General features: G+C 41.3%; 1 long non-coding RNA gene across 1 annotated transcript; it reads right to left on the bottom strand.

Annotated features, from left to right (window-relative positions):
- Positions 1-1,055: 1,055 nt before the first annotated feature.
- On the bottom strand, positions 1,056-3,461 carry LOC130459973 (uncharacterized). Its single transcript, XR_008919746.1, has 2 exons — positions 3,205-3,461; positions 1,056-1,482 (listed from the first exon to the last, which is right to left on the bottom strand). It is a non-coding gene; the product is annotated as an uncharacterized lncRNA (long non-coding RNA).
- Positions 3,462-24,986: the final 21,525 nt, after the last annotated feature.

A 24,986-nucleotide genomic window follows, 5' to 3' on the forward strand; every position in this document is an offset into this window, starting at 1 on the left:
GTGACTTCATCCACGCGCTTTCAAAATTCGTCTCCAGAATCGTACAATTGAAGGTGAACTTACGAGCCCTAGCGTTTTTGTTCCTTTTTTGGTAAATTTTGAATTTTGGGCTTCCTTGATGGTCAGTTCGTAAAAACCCTAACTGTTGCAATAATATAGTTTTTTTATGTTGTGGGATATTGGTTATTGTGGTCTTGTTGAAAATTTAGAAAAAAAAAACCTTGAATTTGAAGAAGATCCAGATCCAAAAGGCAATTGCTTTACCCCAGCCATAGCAATTGCTGATTATTTTTGATGAACTTCGAATGGAGAGGTATGAGGGATCAACAATGGTGGAGAAGAGGTAGAAGAGAAATAATGGAGAGGATTGCAGAGATGAAGCAGAAAATCGCAGAGGAGAGAGGAACGAAAATTAAAACAACGATTAAAGAAAAGGAGGGGGAAAAATTAAAAATAAATAATAAAATTATAACTGTTATATGCCACGTAAGGGTGAATATAGCAGGTTAGTAACTTGTTAGGCTTAATAATAGTAGTTGGGTCATAAAGGTTGGATTATTTAGAAATATCGCATAGGTAGGCTTAATTAAAGAAAACCGGGCAAAGGTTGGATTAATAATTACACATTTTCCTAAATAATAATATTTTCATTTCAATAAGAATAACTATTAATTCTTTCCAAAGAGTAACTATATCATATAGAAAGGTAATTTTAACTGTAGAACAATTACTACGAATTACATTTTAAAATAAACAATATAATATAAAAAATTAGAAACTATATGTTCTGTAAAGTACCTATATCTTCATAATAGTAACTATGAAAAAATATAGTCATTTCGATAAGAATAATTATTTTATCAAAAGAGTAATTATATGCTCTGTAAAGTAACTATATCTTCATAATAGTAACTATGAAAAAATAATAATATAGTCATTTCGATAAGAATAACTATTCTATCCAAAGAGTAACTAAATCATATAGAAAAGTAATTTTAATTGTACAACAATTACTACGAAGTATATTTTAAAATAAACAATATAATATAGATGCTTTAGAGGTCATATAGTAACTTTTTCTATTATAGTTACTATTATTTCATATAATTACTGAAATAAAAAGAGTAACTATATCAAAAGTAAGAGTAATTATAACTCTTGAACAATAATTAAGAAAACATTAACTGCATGATTAATTGTTTTTAGTTACGACATTCTAATTATTTACATCTATTCAATAAGCCACATTAAACTCAAATATTTTTGAACTAAAAAGTACTAATTAATCGCCACGTCGGCACGTCCACGTCCCTCCTTTACACCAACACGTCATCTCCTTCGACGTCCGCGTCCTCTCTTTTCTCTACCACGTCCTTGGTTTTCATTGTTGTCAAAATTTTCTTCTTCTTCTCCTGCTTTTGTTTTCCTTGCAAAAGTTATTCTTTGCACGACTTCAATTCTAGATGAATCATCTTTGTATTTCTGAATTAACAATATATAAAATGAATTAATAATTTAACATTTAAATGTGAAAAAATAACATAGTAACTATGTAAAACATATAGTTTCTATTATGCATCATACAATAACTCTTATAATTAATGATGGTAAGATATTCTCAGAATTGCAGATATAGTTATTGTTATAGTTATATAGTTACTGTCATAATAATATAGTCACTCTTATTACCAATAACATAGAGACAAAAAAAAAAGAACATAAAAAGAACCAAATGATAACATAGTAACTTTTAAAAACATATAGTTACTATTATACATGATATAGTATATTTTAATATTAATGATAGTCATATATTAGCAGAGTTGCATATATAGTTATTGTTATGATCATATAGCTAATGTGATCATAACATAGTAACTCTTATTAATAATAACATAGAGGACAACAAAAAACATAAAAGAACATTATAATATACATAATAACTATATCAAACATATAGTTACTATTATACAAGATATAATACTTATAAATATTATTGATGGTCATTTAGTCACATAGTTGCAGACATAGTTGGTGTGATAATAATATAGTAACTCTATCACTAAAAATATAGAATAACATCAAAAACATGCACAGAACATAATAAATTAACATAGTAACTATTTCAAACATATAGTAACTAATATAAACCATACAATAACGTACTATTGAAGAAAATAAACATATGCTAACAAATCATGATAAAATAAACATAATGCCTATTTCAAACATATAGTAACTATATAAATAATAGAGTAACTATGAAGAAAATAAACATATGGTAACAAATCATGATAAAATAAACATAATACCTATTTCAAAAATATAATAACTATATAAAACATATAGTAACTATATAAAACATATAGTGACCATTATTATAATATAGTAACTATTGTACACATATAGTAACCATTATAATCATATAGTCACTATCTAAGACGCCGACAAAAACATACTCTAAATAAGATAGTACATAATGTAATCGTATAATAATTATTATTTATCAAAAAGTCACTAGAAACTGTTCATAACATAATAACTATCTTAAACACATAGTTACTGTTTTAATCTTATAATAACTTTCTAAAAAATATAGTAACTATTTTAAACACATAGTTACTGTTTTAAAGTTATAGTAACTTTTTAGCTAGAAAATATAGTTACTCTAAAAACTACTACTAACATAAACACAACGAACATTCCAGTGACTATTAAAAACACTATTTCACAACATAATTTAAAGTAACTATATCATTTATATACTACCTATGTGAAACACTAACCCTAATTTAATTTCAACACAATAACAAATATTTCAAATCACTCAACAAAATAACAACCATTATACATATATAGTAACCATTAAAATAATATAGTAACTATTGTACACATATAGTAACCATTAAAAATATATAGTAACTATTGTACACCTAAAATACGGACAAAAACATACTCTAAATAACATAGTACATAATATAATAATATAGTAACTGTACTATTTTTTTTAATCATAAAGTTACTTTAACTGTTGATAATATAAAAAGTCATATATACTATGATAAACATATAGTAACTATTTTAAACACATAGTTACTATTAAAACTTATAGTAACTGTTTTAAACACTAACCCTAATTTCAATAAAACAACATGCATATCAAATCACTCAAAAATTAAAGCATAAATGACTTCAAAAACATACCAGAACTTGTCAACGTAGCTTGATTACGTCGTGAACGAGTTTCAACCACTTCAATCGCCGATTGTTCCGACGAACCGCCAGCTACGTCGTTTTTCAGACCTATGATTACCATCTTCTTCACCATTTTAGCAGAAATTCCTCTAACACAGTGTTTTTTTGTTTAGTTTTAAGTAATTTGTTGAAGTGATTTGAGTAATTCTTACTGAAAATGAATTGTAGAAGTGAAATTGGGAGCAGTTGAAAGAGGAGAGAGAAAGTGAGAGAATTGCAGGTGAATGACGCAAAAAGTAAAAAAATAATTCAGCTAATAAACCCCGCCCAACCGCACAAGCAGTTACACCCCACTCACAAATTAAACGTGATAGGACTATAATACCCTGGTCCATGCTAAGTCCATGCTAACTTAGCATGGACCCGGTTTATTATAGTGTTAATATAATTGATTTGTATGGAAAAGTGGAATAAAGTACATGAGAAAAAGAATTATAGTACAAGGGAAAGTGAAATATAATACTTGATTTTTTTTTTGTGTTTTCAATGCATTTTTTTAATTAATATAGTACATGAGAAAGTGTGGACTTAATAGACAAAAATAGAAACAAGACTATAATTTTGGTATGCCCGATTTGAAAAACATGACTATAATTTTAGGACGGAGGGAGTAATACATTTTTAAATTAACTAGTTGTTGGCCCGTGCAGCGCACGGTCCCTCAAGACATGGAAAAATAATTTTCAGAACACATAGTAAATCTTAAGCCTAATTAATATATGAAAATAGTTGACCCTATGTTCATGTTTAACAATTGAGCAATAAGATCTCTAAGTTATTAGCTTCTCGATCTTTAACCTAAAGATATAAGAATATTTCAAACTATATAGTGTTTTCACTTGGTGATTAACCTCTTTGCACTTAGAAGGAATCAAACAAATGAATTTTGTTGCTACATTTAATTTGAGGATGTGGTAGGTAGAAACTTTCGTGTTCATGCTCATGATATCACGAGTTCATGGATCATGCATGGCATATGTTGATGGTGCTGAGTAAGTTACGATGATAAGATGTGGTGTCAACAGAGGGGAAATGCTTAGAAGACCATCTGGTCAAACTTCAAAGGTGAGGTTGTCAAAATAATGAGACTGTTCATCAAACATGGCATCAATAACGGGTCCAAGGAGTGTGAGAAGTTTCAAATCTAATGCATAGCTCTTATATCAGATATTTTTTATTGCGCAGCAAGTACTGACATAACTCTCGAGGAGCTTATAAGTATCACCTAAGCATTAATCTAAAATGTAATTAGTCTTTTAATACTCGCAACGTTTGGACTTTTGCCACTATTCATATAATCTACTTTGACTGTTCTTAGTGATTTTTATATAAGATAAAACATAGTCATGTGGGATCTTGTTAGATTCGTCTCAATGTGTATTTTCAAAATATCAACTTTTTATAATTTTTGCATAAAGATAATTTAAGATATAAATGATCAAAGTTGTGCATTGGCATGCGTGAAACTAACAAACGTTGCGAGTATTAAAAGACGGAGGAAGTATGTAATTACTTGGATTATTCTCCCCAGAGATGTCAACCAACTTGTCAAAACCCTCAAGCATTGTTGCAATATTATGTAGGAGATTATCACATTATTCCTAAGCTACGACAGTCATAGACACTGCCTCTTTCCATAGGCTGCAAGAATGAAATACATCTTTTAATGTTTGGAACATTTTGACCATGGCTCGGGAATACCATTGAGTGACTTCTCTAATCTGAATGTTGCACTGCTATATGTGCGTCACTCCTCTGTGATCTGTATATGGGGAAAAAAAATTGGGTCAAAATCTGAAGATTTTCTTTCGTCTACACCCTGCTTGGTCTGAAGACAACGCATTGTTGTTTCTCCTGCAGTATTCAGTGTTCAGTTAATCAGTTGTTCATATCCGTGTACACAGCTCCCTTCAAAGACGACTAACTATCTACCATATTTTAGTTATGGAACAACCGTACAAGCATAAACGCCTTCATTGTAGATTTCTAAAATGGACAGATGAAAATGAGCAAGAGATGAGCTTCAGTTGGCGGACGCTTACAAGTTATAAGAGTACGTACATAGTATGATTTAACACTACAAATTAAATTAAGTCATTTTAGCAACACTTCAAATCTGTTGCTGTTTGGGTTCCCAATTGACTCTCAATTGGGCCACTAAGTCCAAAGCCCAATGGCTCTAAACAACAGCATCAAACCTACCAATGGCTATTCAGCCATCCATTAAGGCCCAAGGCCCAATAGCAATAAATGACCTATGGGCATTTATTATGCAAACATTATAAATAGGCCGCCAAGGCTCACACCTCAAGGTACGTCCAATTTATCGCCTTAAGACTACTCTTCTAGAGAACTTCTCTCTAGAATCCGAGCATCGTTCTTACTTAGGCATCGGAGGGGCTTTCCTCGGAAACACCCCCGAGGCTAGTGACTTTGCTCTTGTGCAGGTGAATTCGGACTCTACTCATTCAAACAAGCAAGATCTTCAACACATACAAAGGGGCTTTCATTCGAAGCCCATTGTTTCCATCTTTACAACACCGGAACAATTTGGCGCCGTCTGTGGGGAAGAACACTTCAAAGCCTTTGAAAGACATCAATCACCTCTTTCCGCGAAAATGGTGAATGATGTTGTTAACAACAATGACGACGATATGATGGTGCGGTCAGATTCAGAATCTGACCAAGAGGAGCACACTCAACCGATGGCGAGGTCACAGCCAAGCAGAGCTACGACCGCCACAAATGCAGGACCTCCGATTCCAACCAGGGAAGAGCTCACTGCGGCCATGACCATCATGCAAAACTTCCTCTTCAATGAGAAGCAGCAAGGACTGGCAAATGACCGCAGAGAAGAGAGGAGGACCAGGCGAAGGCTGAACGAGCCACCCAGTGCGGAAGTGTCCAGACCCGAACGAGAACTCCTTCCCTTGACAGGTACACACTTGACGTCGAGGTGGATTGAAAGCACGTGGGACACCCAAAAAAGGGCACAACAGCAACCAGATTGGTTTGCGAGACCATCGCCTACTCCAACAGCTCTCCAAAGCGAATCGACTACTCGTAACACTCGGGTCCGAAGCTCGGTGCTCAGCAGGTTGAGGCCCTCGGTCCACTCAAGGTTAAGACCCTCGATCCATACGAGACTCGGGGTGGGCGAGCCAAGCAGATCTGGCGAACGACCCGAGGTCAGTAGCCGAGAGAGAAGAAGAGACAGGAGGCATGATCGAACCCCTAGCCCCCATCGTACGCCCGAACGTTCTAATCACAGAACCTCGACAAACGAAGGCATCAGGGCTAGACTCGGGAAAAGAATCATGACTCCCACGTCATCCCCTTTCTCGGACGAGCTGATCATGGAAGAAATACCGAAGGTAAGACTGCCAGCGCACCTGACCTACAGCGGAATCACAGATCCGAGGGATCATGTCATCTCCTACGAGCAGCAAATGTTCTTGAGTCCCTACTCCGAAGCATGTTGGTGTAAATATTTCCCAACCACGCTAACCGGAGTGGCGGGAGAGTGGTTTAGATCGCTGCCGAAGGGATCGATCAAGAGCTGGAAAAAGCTGAAAAAGAGATTCTGCACACAGTTCGTGAGCAACAATCGCCCCGAGCGAACCACAGCAGAACTGACCTCAATCCAACAAGAAAGAGACGAAAGTCTGAGAGAATTCATGGCCAGATTCATGAAGGAATCAACAAACATACCAAACTTGCAGCCAGACGTGGCCATCTTCGCCTTGAAGCACGCGCTCCAGGAAGGGAAGTTCCGTGACGAACTCTCAATGAAGAACCCCTCCAGAATAGCTGACGTGCTCCAAATGGCTGATGCGTTCATCAGAACCGAAGAGTTCAACAAGGCCGCTGCAAGGTTGAAAGGATCGTCGGACCCGAGAGACACAAAGAATACCCAGAGCAAGCCCGAGGGCAGCTCAAGGAAGGGGAAAGAGAAAGTAGGAGCTAGAGAGATGAGCCCGAAGAAAGACGGGAGAAGGGGTGAACTTCAACCCAAGTACACCAACTACACTCCACTAGCTCTGCCCCGAAAAGAGATATTTAGCCTCAACAGAAATGACGAAAAGTGGAAACTACCTGGGAAGCTCAAGTCCAACCCAGCTCGGAGAAACAAGAACAAATGGTGCGAGTTTCATGATGACTTCGGTCACCACACCGAAGAATGCAACTCGCTGAAAGACAACATAGAGGACCTCGTTCGCCGAGGCTACCTGAAACAGTACTTGTTAGACCGAAGGGAGGAAAAAGAAAAGGCCGCAAGCGGCAAACAACACGAGCAACCCCAGAAAAGGGTCTACGAAGCAACAGGGCACAAGAAGAATGACATCCTAGTGGTGTTCGGGGGACAGAAGTCTGGCCAGGCCAGCAAAAAACACCTAAGAGCCCTCTCCCATCAGGTCAATTTCAGCGCGGTGGGAGACAACCAGCCACACCCCCCGAACATGACCTTCACTGCTGATGATTGCTTCGGAGTCCAGTACAAACATGACGATCCTCTGGTCATTTCCATGGACCTCAACAACCACAACGTACATCGAGTGTTAGTCGACGGAGGAAGTGCCGTCAATATCATCTTCAGAAACTGCTTCGAGCAGCTGATCCTCGAAGAGCCAGAGGAAGCACTGACGAAAGTCAGTTATCCTCTGATCGGATTCAACGGGTCCGCAGCTATCCCTCGAGGAAAGATCACCCTGCCAGTCACAGTGGGTGAAGGCCAGGCAGCAAAAACCCTTCGGGACGAATTTTTGTTGATGGACTGCGACTCCGTATACAACGTAATCATGGGGAGAACCATGATTCACAAAATGCAAGCAGTCCCCTCCACATACCACCAGCTGATGATATACGTCTCGGATGCAGGATTCGCCGAACGAATCAGAGGTGATCAAGAAGTGGCGAGAAGAACCTGCCACACTGCTGTCCGAAAGCCCAAACTAGGGGACGGCCCCGAGGAAGAAAAAGGAGCTATGGGAGAGGAAAGCGAGGCAAAAAGGAGAAGAGTAAGCACGAGCAGCTTGTCTCTTGCAGAAGTTGATGCCCGCCCCGAAACCCTATCTCCCGAACCAGACCAAGAAATGGAGGATATCTTCCTCGAAGAGGATTCAGACAGGAGCGTCAGAATAGGCAAGGGCCTAAGCTCGGGGCTCCGAATCGATTTGATCCGATTACTCAGGGATCATAAAGACATCTTTGCATGGTCAACAGCAGATATGCCAGGGATAAATCCGAAGCTGATTTGTCACAAGATGGACGTCAACGCAGAAGCTCGGCCAGTCAAGCAAAAAAAGAGGAACTACTCCTCGGAGAAAAACAAAGCCATCGCCGAGGAGGTGAAAAAGTTGCAGGAGGCCGGATTCATTGAACCATGCATGTATCCGAAATGGCTGGCCAACGTGGTGATGGTCAAAAAAGCGAACCGCTCCTGGCGAATGTGCGTGGATTTCACAGCACTGAACCGAGCCTGCCCCAAAGACTGCTATCCCCTGCCAAGGATAGATCAATTGGTTGACTCCACCAGCGGCCATGCACTGCTCAGCTTCATGGATGCCTTTTCAGGCTACCACCAAGTATTCATGCACCCCGATGACAGAGCAAAGACAGCGTTCATCACAAGCGCAGGAGTGTTCAACTACAAAATGATGCCTTTCGGCTTGAAAAATGCCGGAGCCACCTACCAGAGGCTAGTTGATCACGTCTTCGCCGACCAGAAAGGGAGGAATGTGGAGGTCTATGTGGATGACTCCATCGTAAAAAGCATCAAGGAGGAAGACCACGTCAAAGACTTGGCAGAGACCTTCGGAAATCTGAGGAAATACAGCATGAAGCTGAACCCAAAAAAATGCGTCTTCGGGGTGAAGTCAGGGAAATTCCTCGGATTCATGGTGAGCGAAAGAGGAATTGATGCGAACCCAGACAAAGTCCAAGCGGCATTGGATTTACCCGAGCCGAAGACCAAGAGAGATGTGCAGAGGCTAACCGGCAGGTTAGCCGCACTAACAAGGTTCATATCAAAAGCCTCGGACAAGGGAGCCCCCTTCTTCAAAGCACTGAAACCAAAGAACCTCCCCGGAGGAGAAGCAGAACCAGTCAAGAAAAAGGGGGTCCCGAGGAAAGTGGATCCCGAACTGATATGGGAACAGGAGCAAAAAGAAGCTTTTCGGCAACTCAGAGCCCACCTAGCTCAACTGCCGACACTGGCCAGACCAAAGGAGGGGGAAACCCTGTACCTATATGTCGCAGTTAGCCCTGGAACCGTCAGCGCAGTGCTTCTTCGGGAAGAAGAAAAGAAGCAACAGCCAATCTACTTCACCAGCCGAACACTCACAGGGGCCGAAACCCGGTACCCACTCATCGAGAAAGTCGCATATGCAGTAGTGGTAGCTGCACGAAAACTGAGGCCATACTTCGACTCCCACCAGATCACAGTGCTAACTGACCAACCGCTCGAAAAAGTACTCGACAAAATAGAGAGGTCAGGAAGATTGGCTGCCTGGGCCTTCGAACTATCAGAGTTCGGCATCAAATATCAGCCGAGGACAGCAATCAAAGCACAAGCATTGGCAGACTTCTTGGCCGAGTGCTCATACCAGGAAATGCTGGATGATACGAAAAGCACTTGGGAGGTCTTCACTGACGGATCTTCCACAATAAACGGCTCAGGAGCAGGAGTTGTACTAATCCCCCCGACGGGGAAAAGCATAGAGTATGCATTGAAGTTCGGCTTCAAAGCAACTAACAACGAGGCCGAATATGAGGCCGCAATCGCAGGGATAGAGCTTTGTTTATCCCTGGAGGCCGAGCATGTTTGCCTCAAAACTGATTCCCAGCTTGTAGCCAACCAGATCCGAGGGGAGTATGAGGCCAAATGGCCCAGCATGACAGCTTACTTAGCAAAAATTAAATCCTTAACGTCAAAGTTAAGATCCTTTGAAGTCATTCTCATCCCCCGAGGACAAAACACGCAAGCAGACGCACTATCAAAACTCGCAAGCTCAACACTCATCGACCTAAACAGGTCGGTCCACGTGGAGGTTCACCAAGAGAGAAGCATTGACTTGCCACCCACCACAGTATGCAGCTTACGTACCGAACCCAGCTGGATGGACGCAGTAGTTGCATACAAAGAAAGGGGAGAACTTCCCGAGGATAAGCTGCAGGCAAGAAAACTGAAAAGATTCAACAAGTGGTTCATCATCAGCGCCGAAGGAGAGCTCATGAGGAAATCATTCTCTGCTCCGCTGCTAAAATGTGTGGGTCCAACAGACGCTGACTACATCCTAAGGGAAATCCACCTCGGGATATGCGGAAACCACATCGGAGGCAGGACATTGGCACATAAAGCTCTTCGGGCTGGGTACTGGTGGCCCACTATGGTTTCCGAGGCAAAGCAGATGGCAAGGAAATGCGAGAAATGCCAAAAGTTCGCATCAGCCATCCATCAACCAGCTCAAACCCTACAATCAACACTGTATCCCTTACCATTCGCACAGTGGGGGTTAGACATCATTGGTCCCTTCCCCTCAGCGACGAACCAGAAAAAGTGGTTGATTGTAGGAGTCGACTATTTTAGCAAATGGATCGAAGCCGAAGCTGTCTCCTCCATCACCGAACCTCAGGTCCGCAAGTTCATATGGCAGAACATCATCACAAGGTTCGGCATACCAAGACTGTGTTAGGTTATGATACATATGACATTTACATAGATCATGCGGAAACAACCATTAACCCAGGAAACATATTATTTACACATAATCATATAGCATAATTTAGATGCATACTCTTTGTCGCGTGCCTTCCCTAGCTGCGCCCGAACCGAACAAGAACAAGTCTTTTAGGACTCCAAGTGTCGTCCCTCCGTAGATAGTCCACAGCACGTCCGGATCCGCCTTAAGATTGACCAACTAGAATCGCCCTTAAGGTACTAGAAAATTCGGCACTTTTATGAGCAAGATGTGTTTTAATTTTCTCTCAAAAAACTCACTTTTGAATACTTTGAAACTTATGTATAAATTATGACCCCTAGGCCTTTATTTATAGAGTTATGGAAAAGGAATCGTAATCCTAGTAGGATGCGAATTAATTGGAATTAGAATCCTACATGAATTCTATTTAATTAATTTATCCAATTAGGAATAGAAATTTAATCATACACTGACTCTTGTAGATTCAGGAATCACGCATGAGCACAAACTCACACACACACGGCAGCCACAAGGGCTGCCCATGCGCGTGCGAGCAGCAGCCCGCGCAGCACGGCCCACGCAGCCGTGGCCCTTGGCGCGCGCTGGGCCTGCCTTGCGGTAGGCCTGGGCGCTGCCTTGGCTGGGCTTGTGGCGCGCATGCTTGCTGGGCGATGGCCCCGGCTTCGTGCTGGGCCTTCGTCCGGCAAGCCTCGTCCGATGCTAATTCGTACGATACGCTTCCGATTAAATTTCCATTTCCGGAATCTATTTCCGATACGAACAATATTTAATATTTCCGATTCCGGAATTAATTTCCGTTTCGAACAAATATTTAATATTTCCGTTTCCGGAATTATTTTCCGATTCCGGCAATATTTCCGATTCTGACAATATTTCCGTTTCCGGCAATATTTCCGATTCTGGTAATATTTCCATTTCCAATAATATTTTCCGATACGTACCATGTTTCCGTTTCCGGCAACATCTACGACTTGGATAATATTCATATTTCCGATACGATCCATATTTCCGTTTCCGGCAATATCATCGTTTCCGGAGTATTCATTTCTTGCCTGTGACGATCTTAGCTCCCACTGAAACCAAGATCCGTCGGTTCCGAATATTCATAGATGGAGTATTTAATGCCATTAAATACTTGATCCGTTTACGTACTATTTGTGTGACCCTACGGGTTCAGTCAAGAGTAAGCTGTGGATTAATATCATTAATTCCACTTGAACTGAAGCGGCCTCTAGCTAGGCATTCAGCTCACTTGATCTCACTGAATTATTAACTTGTTAATTAATACTGAACCGCATTTATTAGACTTAACATAGAATGCATACTTGGACCAAGGGCATTATTTCCTTCAGTCTCCCACTTGTCCTTAGGGACAAGTGTGCATTTCCTAATTCCTTTGTCGCTCGATGCTTGCTCTTGAACATAAGGTAAGAGTTGTCATCCTTATTATGTCCAGAGGTGTTCCTCGGTTTCAGAGTTCAGCTGATCAAATAAACAGATAATCATAGCCTATGATTCATCCGAGCACGGCCATGCATTTCACAGTTTCTAGCTCTCCGAGTGGCCTTGTACAACTTTTAAGCATCTCATCCCGATTTATGGGAGGACAATCCCAATCTTGCGATCTTGAGATTAGACTTCGTTTGATAGGTGATTACCTGAGCGTTGCCTTTATAGCCTCCTTTTACGGTGCGACGGTTGGTCAACGTCAAAGCAACCAGTTCTCAAACAAGTAATCTCAAATCACTCAGGTATTGAGGATTTAGTGTCTAATAATTTAATGAAATTTACTTATGACAGACTTTCATCTCTTACAGTAAAGTTTCATAGGTCTTGTCCGATACTAGTCTTCCCAAAGTAAGTATCTATGCAAATGATTATGACATTGCCATGTCCACATAGTTCAAGAAACAGAACTACTAGTCATCTTGCACTCTAATCGTCTAACGTTTTCTATGCGTCCAATTTTATAGAAAACTCCGATTAGGGACCATTATCAACCTTTGACATTCAAGTTCACTTGATAGACATTTCTTAGTCACAGGACTGGTCCTGACAGTCTATCTTGAATATATCGTCAAATTGAAGGGACTCATCATTTAATAAACCACAAATTAAATGGAAAAATGAATTTCTTTCATTTATTGTGAATGATTAACCAATAATGTTTTACAAAGATTTAAACTCTAAAACTTTAAAACATTAAACAGAGACATCAAAGCCATTCTCCAATATGCTTGATTCCCATAGCTGCAGTGTGCGAGTTGTGCTTCGCTTGCGGCAGAGGTTTAGTTAATGGATCTGATATGTTGTCATCAGTTCCAATTTTGCTTATCTCGACTTCTTTTCTTTCAACGAACTCTCGTAGAAGGTGAAATCTACGAAGTACATGCTTGACTCTCTGGTGGTGTCTAGGCTCTTTTGCCTGTGCAATAGCTCCGTTATTATCACAATACAGGGCTATTGGTCCTTTAATGGAGGGGACTACACCAAGTTCTCCTATGAACTTCCTTAGCCATATAGCTTCCTTTGCTGCTTCATGTGCAGCAATGTACTCCGCTTCAGTTGTAGAATCCGCAATGGTGCTTTGCTTAGCACTTTTCCAGCTTACTGCTCCTCCGTTGAGGCAGAAGACAAACCCAGACTGTGATCTGAAATCATCTTTGTCGGTTTGGAAACTTGCGTCCGTATAGCCTTTAACAATTAATTCATCATCTCCACCATAGACCAGGAAGTCATCTTTGTGCCTTTTCAGGTACTTCAGAATGTTCTTGGCAGCAGTCCAATGCGCCTCTCCTGGGTCTGACTGGTATCTGCTAGTAGCACTGAGTGCGTACGCAACATCCGGGCGTGTACATATCATAGCATACATTATTGAACCAATCAATGATGCATATGGAATCCCATTCATTCGTCTACGCTCATCAAGTGTTTTTGGGCACTGAGTCTTGCTTAGAGTCATTCCATGAGACATGGGTAGGTAGCCTCGCTTGGAGTCCGCCATTTTGAACCTATCAAGCACCTTATTGATATAAGTGCTTTGACTAAGTCCAATCATCTTTTTAGATCTATCTCTGTAAATCTTGATGCCCAATATGTACTGTGCTTCTCCTAGATCCTTCATCGAAAAACATTTCCCAAGCCAAATCTTGACAGAGTTCAACATAGGAATGTCATTTCCGATAAGCAATATGTCGTCGACATATAATACTAGGAAAGCAATTTTGCTCCCACTGACCTTCTTGTATACACAAGATTCGTCCGCGTTCTTGATGAAACCAAAGTCACTGACTGCTTCATCAAAACGTATATTCCAGCTCCTGGATGCCTGCTTCAATCCGTAGATTGACTTCTTTAGCTTGCATACCTTTTTAGCATTCTTTGGATCCTCAAAACCTTCAGGCTGTGTCATAAACACAGTTTCTGTTAAAACGCCGTTTAAGAAAGCAGTTTTGACATCCATCTGCCATATTTCGTAATCGTAATATGCAGCGATTGCTAACATTATTCGAATAGACTTTAGCATTGCAACTGGTGAAAAGGTTTCATCGTAATCCACACCGTGGACTTGCCTGTAACCTTTTGCAACCAATCTAGCTTTGAAAACTTCAAGTTTCCCATCCTTGTCCTTTTTCAGTTTGAAAACCCATTTGCTTCCAATGGCTTGGTAGCCATCTGGCAAATCGACCAAATCCCATACTTGGTTTTCAGACATGGAGTCTAATTCAGATTGCATGGCTTCTTGCCACTGCTTGGAGCTAGGGCTCGTCATAGCTTGCTTGTAAGTCGCAGGTTCATCACTTTCAAGTAATAGAACGTCATAGCTCTCGTTCGTCAAAATACCTAAGTACCTTTCCGGTTGAGATCTATATCTTTGCGATCTACGCGGGGTAACATTTCTAGATTGACCATGATTCTCACCAGATTCTTCTAAAGATCTCTGAGTTTCATCTTGAATGTCATCTTGAGCATTCTCTAGAGTTTGTTGTTCGACTCGAATTTCTTCGAGGTCTACTTTTCTCCCACTTGTCATTTTGGAAATGTGATCCTTCTCCAAAAAGACACCATCTCGAGCAACAAACACTTTGTTCTCAGATGTATTGTAGAAGTAATACCCCTTTGTTTCCTTTGGATAGCCCACAAGGATACATTTGTCAGATTTTGGATGAAGTTTGTCTGAAATTAATCGTTTGACGTATACTTCACATCCCCAAATCTTAAGAAAAGACACATTTGGAGGTTTTCCAAACCATAATTCGTATGGAGTCTTTTCGACAGCTTTAGACGGAGCTCTATTTATAGTGAGTGCAGCTGTATTTAGTGCATGTCCCCAAAATTCTAATGGAAGTTCGGCCTGACCCATCATTGACCTGACCATGTCTAGCAAGGTTCTGTTCCTCCGTTCTGACACACCGTTCCATTGTGGTGTTCCAGGAGGAGTCAATTCTGATAGAATTCCACATTCTTTCAGATGGTCATCAAATTCATAGCTCAGATATTCACCGCCTCTATCAGACCGCAGTGCCTTAATCTTCTTGCCTAATTGATTCTCTACTTCACTCTGAAATTCCTTGAATTTGTCAAAGGATTCAGACTTATGCTTCATTAGGTAGACATAACCATACCTACTGAAGTCATCAGTGAAAGTGATAAAGTAGCTGAAACCACCTCTAGCATTTGTACTCATTGGTCCACATACATCTGTATGGATTAAACCCAATAGTTCATTTGCTCTTTCTCCGACTTTAGAGAAAGGTTGCTTTGTCATTTTGCCAAGTAAACATGATTCGCATTTACCATAATCCTCTAAGTCAAATGGTTCTAGAATTCCTTCCCTTTGAAGTCTTTCTAAGCGTTTCAAGTTTATATGGCCTAATCGACAATGCCACAGATAGGTGAGATCTGAATCATTCTTTTTGGCCTTTTTGGTATTTATGTTATATACTTGTTTGTCGTGATCTAATAAATAAAGTCCATTGACTAATCTAGCAGATCCATAAAACATCTCTTTAAAATAAAACGAACAACTATTGTCTTTTATTATAAAGGAAAATCCCTTAGCATCTAAGCAAGAAACTGAAATGATGTTTTTAGTAAGACTTGGAACATGGAAACATTCTTCCAGTTCCAAAACTAGCCCGGAGGGCAACGACAAATAGTAAGTTCCTACGGCTAATGCAGCAATCCGTGCTCCATTTCCCACTCGTAGGTCGACTTCTCCCTTGCTTAACTTTCTACTTCTTCTTAGTCCCTGTGGATTGGAACATAAGTGTGAGCCACAACCTGTATCTAATACCCAAGAAGTTGAATTAGCAAGTATACAGTCTATAACGAAAATACCTGAAGATGGAACGACTGTTCCGTTCTTCTGATCTTCCTTTAGCTTCAAGCAATCTCTCTTCCAATGCCCCTTCTTCTTGCAGTAGAAGCATTCGGATTCAGAAGTGGGTTGACTGACCTTCCTCTTTGCAGATTTGGCGCCAGTTTGCTTAGTTGGGCTGGCCTTGTTGCCACCTTTCTTAGCATTCCTCTTCTTTCCAGATTTCTTGAACTTGCCCCCACGCACCATAAGCACATCCTGCTTATCACTTTTGAGCGTCTTTTCAGCGGTCTTCAGCATACCGTGAAGCTCAGTGAGCGTTTTGTCCAGACTATTCATACTGTAGTTCAGTTTGAACTGATCATACCCGCTATGAAGAGAATGGAGGATGGTGTCTATAGCCATTTCCTGAGAAAATTGCTGATCCAGCCGACTCATATTCTCAATGAGTCCAATCATTTTGAGAACATGTGGACTTACGGGCTCGCCTTTCTTAAGCTTGGTCTCAAGAATTTGCCTATGAGTCTCGAATCTTTCGACTCGAGCCAGATCTTGGAACATGTTCTTCAACTCACTGATGATTGTGAAAGCATCTGAGTTGATGAACGTTTTCTGCAGATCCGCACTCATGGTGGCGAGCATTAGACATTTCACATCCTTGTTGGCATCAATCCAACGATTGAGGGCTGCCTGAGTGACCCCGTCGCCTGCGGCTTCGGGCATCGCCTCTTCTAGGACATACTCCTTTTCTTCCTGCATAAGAACTATTTGCAAGTTCCTTTGCCAGTCAAGGAAGTTTTTCCCGTTCAACTTCTCCTTTTCGAGAATTGATCGAATGTTGAATGAATTGTTGTTTGCCATATTAAAACTACAATTGAAAAGAATAAACAAATAAATAACCATTCACAGTTTCTCTTAATAAACTTAAATTCTAGCATACATGCATAATTCAATGTTTATTAAGCATTTTATTCAAGTTATGTGTTCCGGCAGGTGTGAATAAAATGATTCCAAGATCCTAAAATCATTGAAGAACTAAGCACAGTTTGTCGACTTAATCCTAGAACATCTTAGGTAAGCAAAAGCCTTTTGCTAATAGTCTAGAAACTATTCTTGGTTGATAGGTACGTCTAAGAACTTATTAGGTAAACCCATCGAATTTGCCACGACATAAAAGGACTCCTTACTTATATCGTTGAGTTTCACCAAAACTAACATGTACTCACAATTATTTGTGTACCTTGCCCCTTTAGGACCAATAAGTAACACCTCGCTGAGCGAAAAACTATTACTAGATCGATGTAAAGGATATCCAAGCAAGTGTATATTTTGGCATGGCACCTTTTAACTCAATTTTTAAGTTTGGAACTTAAGGCTCTTACTATGTTGGTTAGATTTTAAGTGAACTAAAATCCTTAATCATGCAACATAATCAAGCTTTTGATCTCATGCATTTTAAGACATATTTAAAGCAATAAATAACTTAAAACATGCATAAGATATTTGTGATCTAGTATGGCCCGACTTCATCTTGAAGCTTGGACTTCAAAGTCCGTCTTGAAAATCTCCGTGGGAGGCACCATTTTCTTCAAATAGGATAAGCTATAACTAATTACAACTATTTGATGGTACGCAGACCATTTTGAATTGAAAAATAACTTTGGTGCTTTAGACCAATTACATTCAAATTAATGGTACGCAGACCATATTTTCTATCCTATTTGGGCCATACTAGTCACTTCATAACCTGCAAAACAGTACATATACAATATATACCATTCACCCATTCATTATCATGAATGGCCCACATAGCTGGTTAGTAAAACACATTATGCATCACGTAAACATTTGCAGCAATTAATCAAGGGCACCAATAATCTACCAATTATTCAGTCCTTATTAATTCTAATCGAGTTGTTTTAACCTTAAGGATTTGTAGACCTAATCAAGAGTTTATGACTAAAAAGCGCTCCCACTCAAACCAATAAATTCATATGCTTTACTAATTTTAAACATAAAATTGTATTTCTAGTCTAACCGGAAACATACAAATTTAATTAAAATTTAAAGCTCATATAAATTTATAATTGAATCCAAAAATTTAATTTAATTTCAGTCGCATTTAAATTAATTCATGATTTTAATTTTAGTAAAATAATTAGAATAAATTCCATTTATTATAATTATAATATTCAAAATTAAAATCCAAGAAATTAATTCAAATTATTAATTTTAAAATTAATTAAAATTACGTGAACTGAAATTTTCAAATTAAACATTCAAAACGATCTAATCGTAACGCAAACACCCTACGCGTTGCACGCCCATGGGCCGCACGCACACAGCCATTGCTGGCTATGTGCGCGCAGCTCATGCGCTCGTCGCATAGCTGCTGCTGTCCTATCGCAAGCCTCCGCACAGCGCCCCATCGCACGCGAGCTATCGCTCGCAGTGCGCGCGCGCGAGATCGCTCGCTGGGCGCGCTGGCTCGCTCGCTGTGCGCGCGAGCCATCGCTCGCTGGGGCGCGACATCGCTCGCTGGGCGAGCGACATCGCGCGCTGCGCGCGCGAGCAGTGCTGGGCGCAGCGCTCGTGGCACGCGAGCTTGCGCTCGCTGCGCGCGAGGCTGCGCGCACTTGTGCGAGGCAGCGCGCGTTGTGGTGCAGCTCGCTTGCTGCCCACACGCGACTGCCTTGGCTCGCCCTTCGCCCATGCCCATTCGTTCATTGCTCGTGGCACACGACACAAGGCAAGGCTGCTGCCTTGTGCTCGTGCACTACGCCCTTGCTCATTGCATTCGTGCCGCACGGGCGACGAGCTCCCTTGCTCGTCGTCGCATGCCCGCATTATACAACACCCCTTAAGGGTAACACGAAGCGTCCATTGCTTCGTGCGTGCAAGTTATTTGAACGAATCGCATAAAAATTTAAAATTTATATTTAAAATTAATGACAAATTAATAAATATTATTAATTTCATAATTTTAGGGCGAAAAATCGAAAATTTATTATCCAATTGATTTCCGATTGTTATGGATTCAAGTCTAGGTCATAAAAATTTAAAATTTATCGTAAATTTACAATTTTTATGGTGGTTTTTAATCATAGGTTTCTAATTAAATTACAATTAATTATGAAAATCAAATTAATTCTAAATTATTCTAATTTTCAACAAATTAATCATAATTACAAATTAGATTGCATAATTAACAAGACTAGGCATTCAAACTTGTTAAACATATGCAGTAGGTCAATCAAAAATTCAAGATTTATTAACAGGAATCGCAAATATTTAATTTAACATCTTAAATTTACGAAATTTTGCATTCGAAAAACTAAAACCTTCGAAAAGTCATAGTTAGGCTTCGAATTTGAGAATTCTGGGTTCGGCAGAAAAATTCTATTTTTGTCAAAATTTTAGAATGCCTTTTACATGCGGAATTGACACAAAAATCACTCAATTCGGATGAGTAATGAAGAAACTGCCGAAAAACTGCGTACGTATAATTAAATAAACGCAATTTGCAATTAATTAACAATTACGAAAATTAATCACCCCTTTTAATTCTTGCAAATTTGTAATATTTAACCATGTTCATGCAATTTAGATTATGAAAATAATAAGGGGCTCGTGATACCACTGTTAGGTTATGATACATATGACATTTACATAGATCATGCGGAAACAACCATTAACCCAGGAAACATATTATTTACACATAATCATATAGCATAATTTAGATGCATACTATTTGTCGCGTGCCTTCCCTAGCTGCGCCCGAACCGAACAAGAACAAGTCTTTTAGGACTCCAAGTGTCGTCCCTCCGTAGATAGTCCACAGCACGTCCGGATCCGCCTTAAGATTGACCAACTAGAATCGCCCTTAAGGTACTAGAAAATTCGGCACTTTTATGAGCAAGATGTGTTTTAATTTTCTCTCAAAAAACTCACTTTTGAATACTTTGAAACTTATGTATAAATTATGACCCCTAGGCCTTTATTTATAGAGTTATGGAAAAGGAATCGTAATCCTAGTAGGATGCGAATTAATTGGAATTAGAATCCTACATGAATTCTATTTAATTAATTTATCCAATTAGGAATAGAAATTTAATCATACACTGACTCTTGTAGATTCAGGAATCACGCATGAGCACAAACTCACACACACACGGCAGCCACAAGGGCTGCCCATGCGCGTGCGAGCAGCAGCCCGCGCAGCACGGCCCACGCAGCCGTGGCCCTTGGCGCGCGCTGGGCCTGCCTTGCGGTAGGCCTGGGCGCTCCCTTGGCTGGGCTTGTGGCGTGCATGCTTGCTGGGCGATGGCCCCGGCTTCGTGCTGGGCCTTCGTCCGGCAAGCCTCGTCCGATGCTAATTCGTACGATACGCTTCCGATTAAATTTCCATTTCCGGAATCTATTTCCGATACGAACAATATTTAATATTTCCGATTCCGGAATTAATTTCCGTTTCGAACAAATATTTAATATTTCCGTTTCCGGAATTATTTTCCGATTCCGGCAATATTTCCGATTCTGACAATATTTCCGTTTCCGGCAATATTTCCGATTCTGGTAATATTTCCATTTCCAATAATATTTTCCGATACGTACCATGTTTCCGTTTCCGGCAACATCTACGACTTGGATAATATTCATATTTCCGATACGATCCATATTTCCGTTTCCGGCAATATCATCGTTTCCGGAGTATTCATTTCTTGCCTGTGACGATCTTAGCTCCCACTGAAACCAAGATCCGTCGGTTCCGAATATTCATAGATGGAGTATTTAATGCCATTAAATACTTGATCCGTTTACGTACTATTTGTGTGACCCTACGGGTTCAGTCAAGAGTAAGCTGTGGATTAATATCATTAATTCCACTTGAACTGAAGCGGCCTCTAGCTAGGCATTCAGCTCACTTGATCTCACTGAATTATTAACTTGTTAATTAATACTGAACCGCATTTATTAGACTTAACATAGAATGCATACTTGGACCAAGGGCATTATTTCCTTCAGACTGATGGTCTTCGACCACGGGAAACAGTTCGACAACACCCCGTTGCAAAAATGGTGCAAACAGTTCGGCATACACCTAGCGTACTCGGCAGTCTGTCACCGACAAAGCAACGGGCAAGCCGAAGCTGCTAACAAACTCATCCTCAATGCACTCAAGAAAAGAGTCGAGGATGACAAAAACAAATGGTTAGAAGAGCTACCCGGAACGCTATGGTCCCTTCGGACCACTGAGAAAGAAGCTACCGGGCAAACACCGTTCCACCTTGTATACGGATCCGAAGCTGTAATCCCTGTGGAAATCGGAACAGAAAGCCTGAGGATCCAGGCATACAACAGGTATGATGGGCTCCAAGGAGAGAGCAACAACCAACTTCTATCCGAAGCTCTCGACCTACTGGACGAAGCTCGGAACGATGCAAGGACACTCAACGCAGCCTATTTGCAAAGGGTCAACAAGCATTACAACCGAAGAGTCAACGCCAGACCCCTAAAAGTCGGTGATCTAGTACTCAGAAACGCCGCCTCGGTTCTGAAAGGACGGATCCATGGCAAACTCTCAGCCACTTGGGAAGGACCATACATCATCCATTCCGAAAAAAGGCCAGGCACGTTTATGCTGAAACAGTTAGATGGAACAATTTTGAAGAACCATTGGAATACTGATGTTCTCAAGAAATATTTTGTATGATCTCTGTCTGTAAACCAAGTAAGTTGTTTGATGAGAAGAGGAAAGCCATTGGCACCATGAGTTTCATTAAACTTATCTCTATATTTATTGTCCCTTTATATATACATGCAGCCTCGGATCTGATCAATCCGAGACTAAAAACAGGATTGACTTTGCCCATTCCTTGATAAAATGCAAGAAATAACCAAATCATACACTTCAGGGAATCGTCCAGAATCCTCGGATTCGCGGTACCCTAATAAAATTTGTTCGCAACAAACAGTCGCTCGAATCAAGTTATAAAACTCCGGCTCAGATCCACGGATCGCCGAAGGCATAACTAAGAGGCAGACTAGCGATCTCTTGCCCAGGTTTCCGAACCACAAGAGATCGGAAGAACAATCCAAACCTCTGAGCAGATCGACGGATTTGAAGAGTCTGGAAACTAAAGAGTCTCTTAGCAGATCTACGGATTTGAAGAACTCGCAAAACTAAAGAGTCTCTTAGCAGATCTACGGATTTGAAGAACTCGCAAAACTAAAGAGTCTCTTAGCAGATCTACGGATTTGAAGAACTCACAAAATCAAAGAGTCTCTTAGCAGATCTACGGATTTGAAGAACTCGCAAAGTTAAAAAAGTCTCTTAACAGATCTACGGATTTAAAGAGCTCGCAAGATCAAAAGGTTTTTAGCAAGTCTACAGAAAGAGGAGCTCGAGAAATCTACGGATTTAAAGACCTAAAATTGCGAAAGTACAAGTTGAAAAGAAGCAGCCAAGTAACAAACATTCATTTTTTATTCAATATTTGGGGGGAGTACAAATACATCGAAAGCCTCAAAAATTGAAAACAAAATGAAACAGTTAAAATCGGCAGCCATCAACAGACAATACCGGCCTACCGAAGTACTAAAGAAAACAAAAAGAAATGAGTACAACGCAGCGCCGAGGCAAAAGGGGGAAAGGCAAGCACATGTTCGGAAGTCCTCAACTGGAACCGACCGACTCTGAAGAAGACGACTGCCCGAATCCCTAACTCTTGGGAGTCTCAGGAGCTTCCCCCAGGGGAGCATCCTTCGAAGAACCCCCAGCAGTAGTATCACCTTCGGAAGTCGCCTTCTGGGCCCGAGCCTCTGCAAGAGCAGCTTGGCGCTCAGCTTCAGCTTCGTCTCGATCGGCCTGGCACTCCACCAAGTGATCCTGGGCCCTCATCCAGAGCGGAACCTTCTCATTCCAAGGGAAATGAGGCATATGCTTCGCGAACATCCGCCGAGCACCCAGGATGCCATTCCAGTATTGCTCCCTACACTGATCAGCAGTGTAGAGGTCAACTCTCTCTTGCTCCAATTTCCGAATGGCAGCATCCTTCTCTCGGATCTTCAGCTGAAGAACGGGCACCTTGTCAGCTTGGTTCTGAACAATCTCCCGATGTTTGACAAACTGCTGAAGCCTCGCCTCCGCTTCCTGGCTCTGCTTAATGGCCGCCTCAAATTTAGAAGTCATCTCCGTGAGAAGACTGTCCTTTTCTTCAAGTTCGCTCGCAAACTTGGCGGCCATTTCTTTCCTCTCCTTGTCGAAGGAAGCTATCTTTTCAGCATCCTCCTCGACTCGGAAAATAAGCTTCCCAACTTCGGCCCCGATCTGCTCAGCCGATTCCCTAGCCTCACGACTGTACTGAAGGTACAGTTGCTTGAGGTCCACCATCTCGGCGAAGAGCTGCCCAGCCTTCTGGTCCAAGACAGGGATATCACGAGCATAAGCCTCCTGATACCTCCTCAGTTGCCTCTCCTCAACCGAGCTGCACTCGGAAGCGAACGAGGACCAGAAAACAGCCTGGGAAAGAAGAAAAGGCGAGAAAAGATGAGGAAAGGAGAAAACAACAAACCAAAAACGGAACTCAAAACAGAATTTCCAACACTTACCTCATTCAGATAATATTGGGCCATCATAGCTGGGTTCCTCTCCTCAGCTCCAGGAACCCTCTACTGCGGGTTGGCCCGAAGAAGATTCTCCCGTGCAGCTTCGGGACCCACCAAAGATCCCACGTGAGCCATGGGGTTCTCCCCCAAAACCGGAGCTCTAGCATAGCGAGCCATCGCCTCCCTTACCTCCTCGGGGATCCGTTTCAGCGGAACATCCGAGCAAGGGTCAGCGTGGATCAGTCTATCCAGGGCCGAGGTCGAAGTAGAGCCCAAGGTCGAGTGGCGCCTCTTCCTCGTCAGACCCTGCTCGGGTTGCTCCTCCTCAGCAGAAGGGACCTCCTTCTCAGCTTCGGGAACCTGTATGTGAGCTTCGGTGAGATCCACCATCTCCTTATCTGGACTTTTCTCCCTTTCGAGAGAAACGTCAGCAGATTCTTCCTTCTGCTCGTCCACAATAGGGACATCCGAGCCAGGAACAAGGTCGGCTTCAATTGCCTCCATCACCTTGGTTATATCCTGGATCTCGATCCCTAAAGCAGCAGACGGCTTCAGCGGAGAGGGGATGGTATCTTCCTCAGCCAACGGTTGGTCCACGGGCGGCGGTTCCGCAACCACCACACTCTTCAACTTCTGCCCTGGCAAGGGCATGAAGTGAAGGAGATTTTTGGGAGGAGGCATGACTTCCGAAACCGCTTCCTACAGGGCAAACGCTCAAAGGTCAGTTTCAGAAAAAGAGAGAACGGACCACAAAAAACTCCAAGTCAGAACAAATACCTTCTCCGAAGACTGAGAAGCTTCGCTTTCTTCGGATGCGCAGAAGGCCTCAAAAGAGTGCTGCCCTTCCTTTTGCGCTGATCCTAAACAGAGGAGACCAAGGGTCAATAAATGTAAAAGAAGACAAAAGGAAGGAATAAAGAAAAATCGCGAAGTACCCGGTTCCTAGATAAAGAGATATCTATCCGAGCCGGAGATGAAACCGAAGGAACGGCACGCGGCACAGCGTCAGTCCCAGGACCCTAAAAAGATGGTCCAGGACCAAGACGTTAGCCGACGGCCAACCAGAAAGAAAGACAAACAAA

This window comes from Spinacia oleracea, chromosome 4, assembly GCF_020520425.1.
Source record: "Spinacia oleracea cultivar Varoflay chromosome 4, BTI_SOV_V1, whole genome shotgun sequence".
In the NCBI taxonomy this organism is placed as follows: domain Eukaryota; kingdom Viridiplantae; phylum Streptophyta; class Magnoliopsida; order Caryophyllales; family Amaranthaceae; genus Spinacia; species Spinacia oleracea.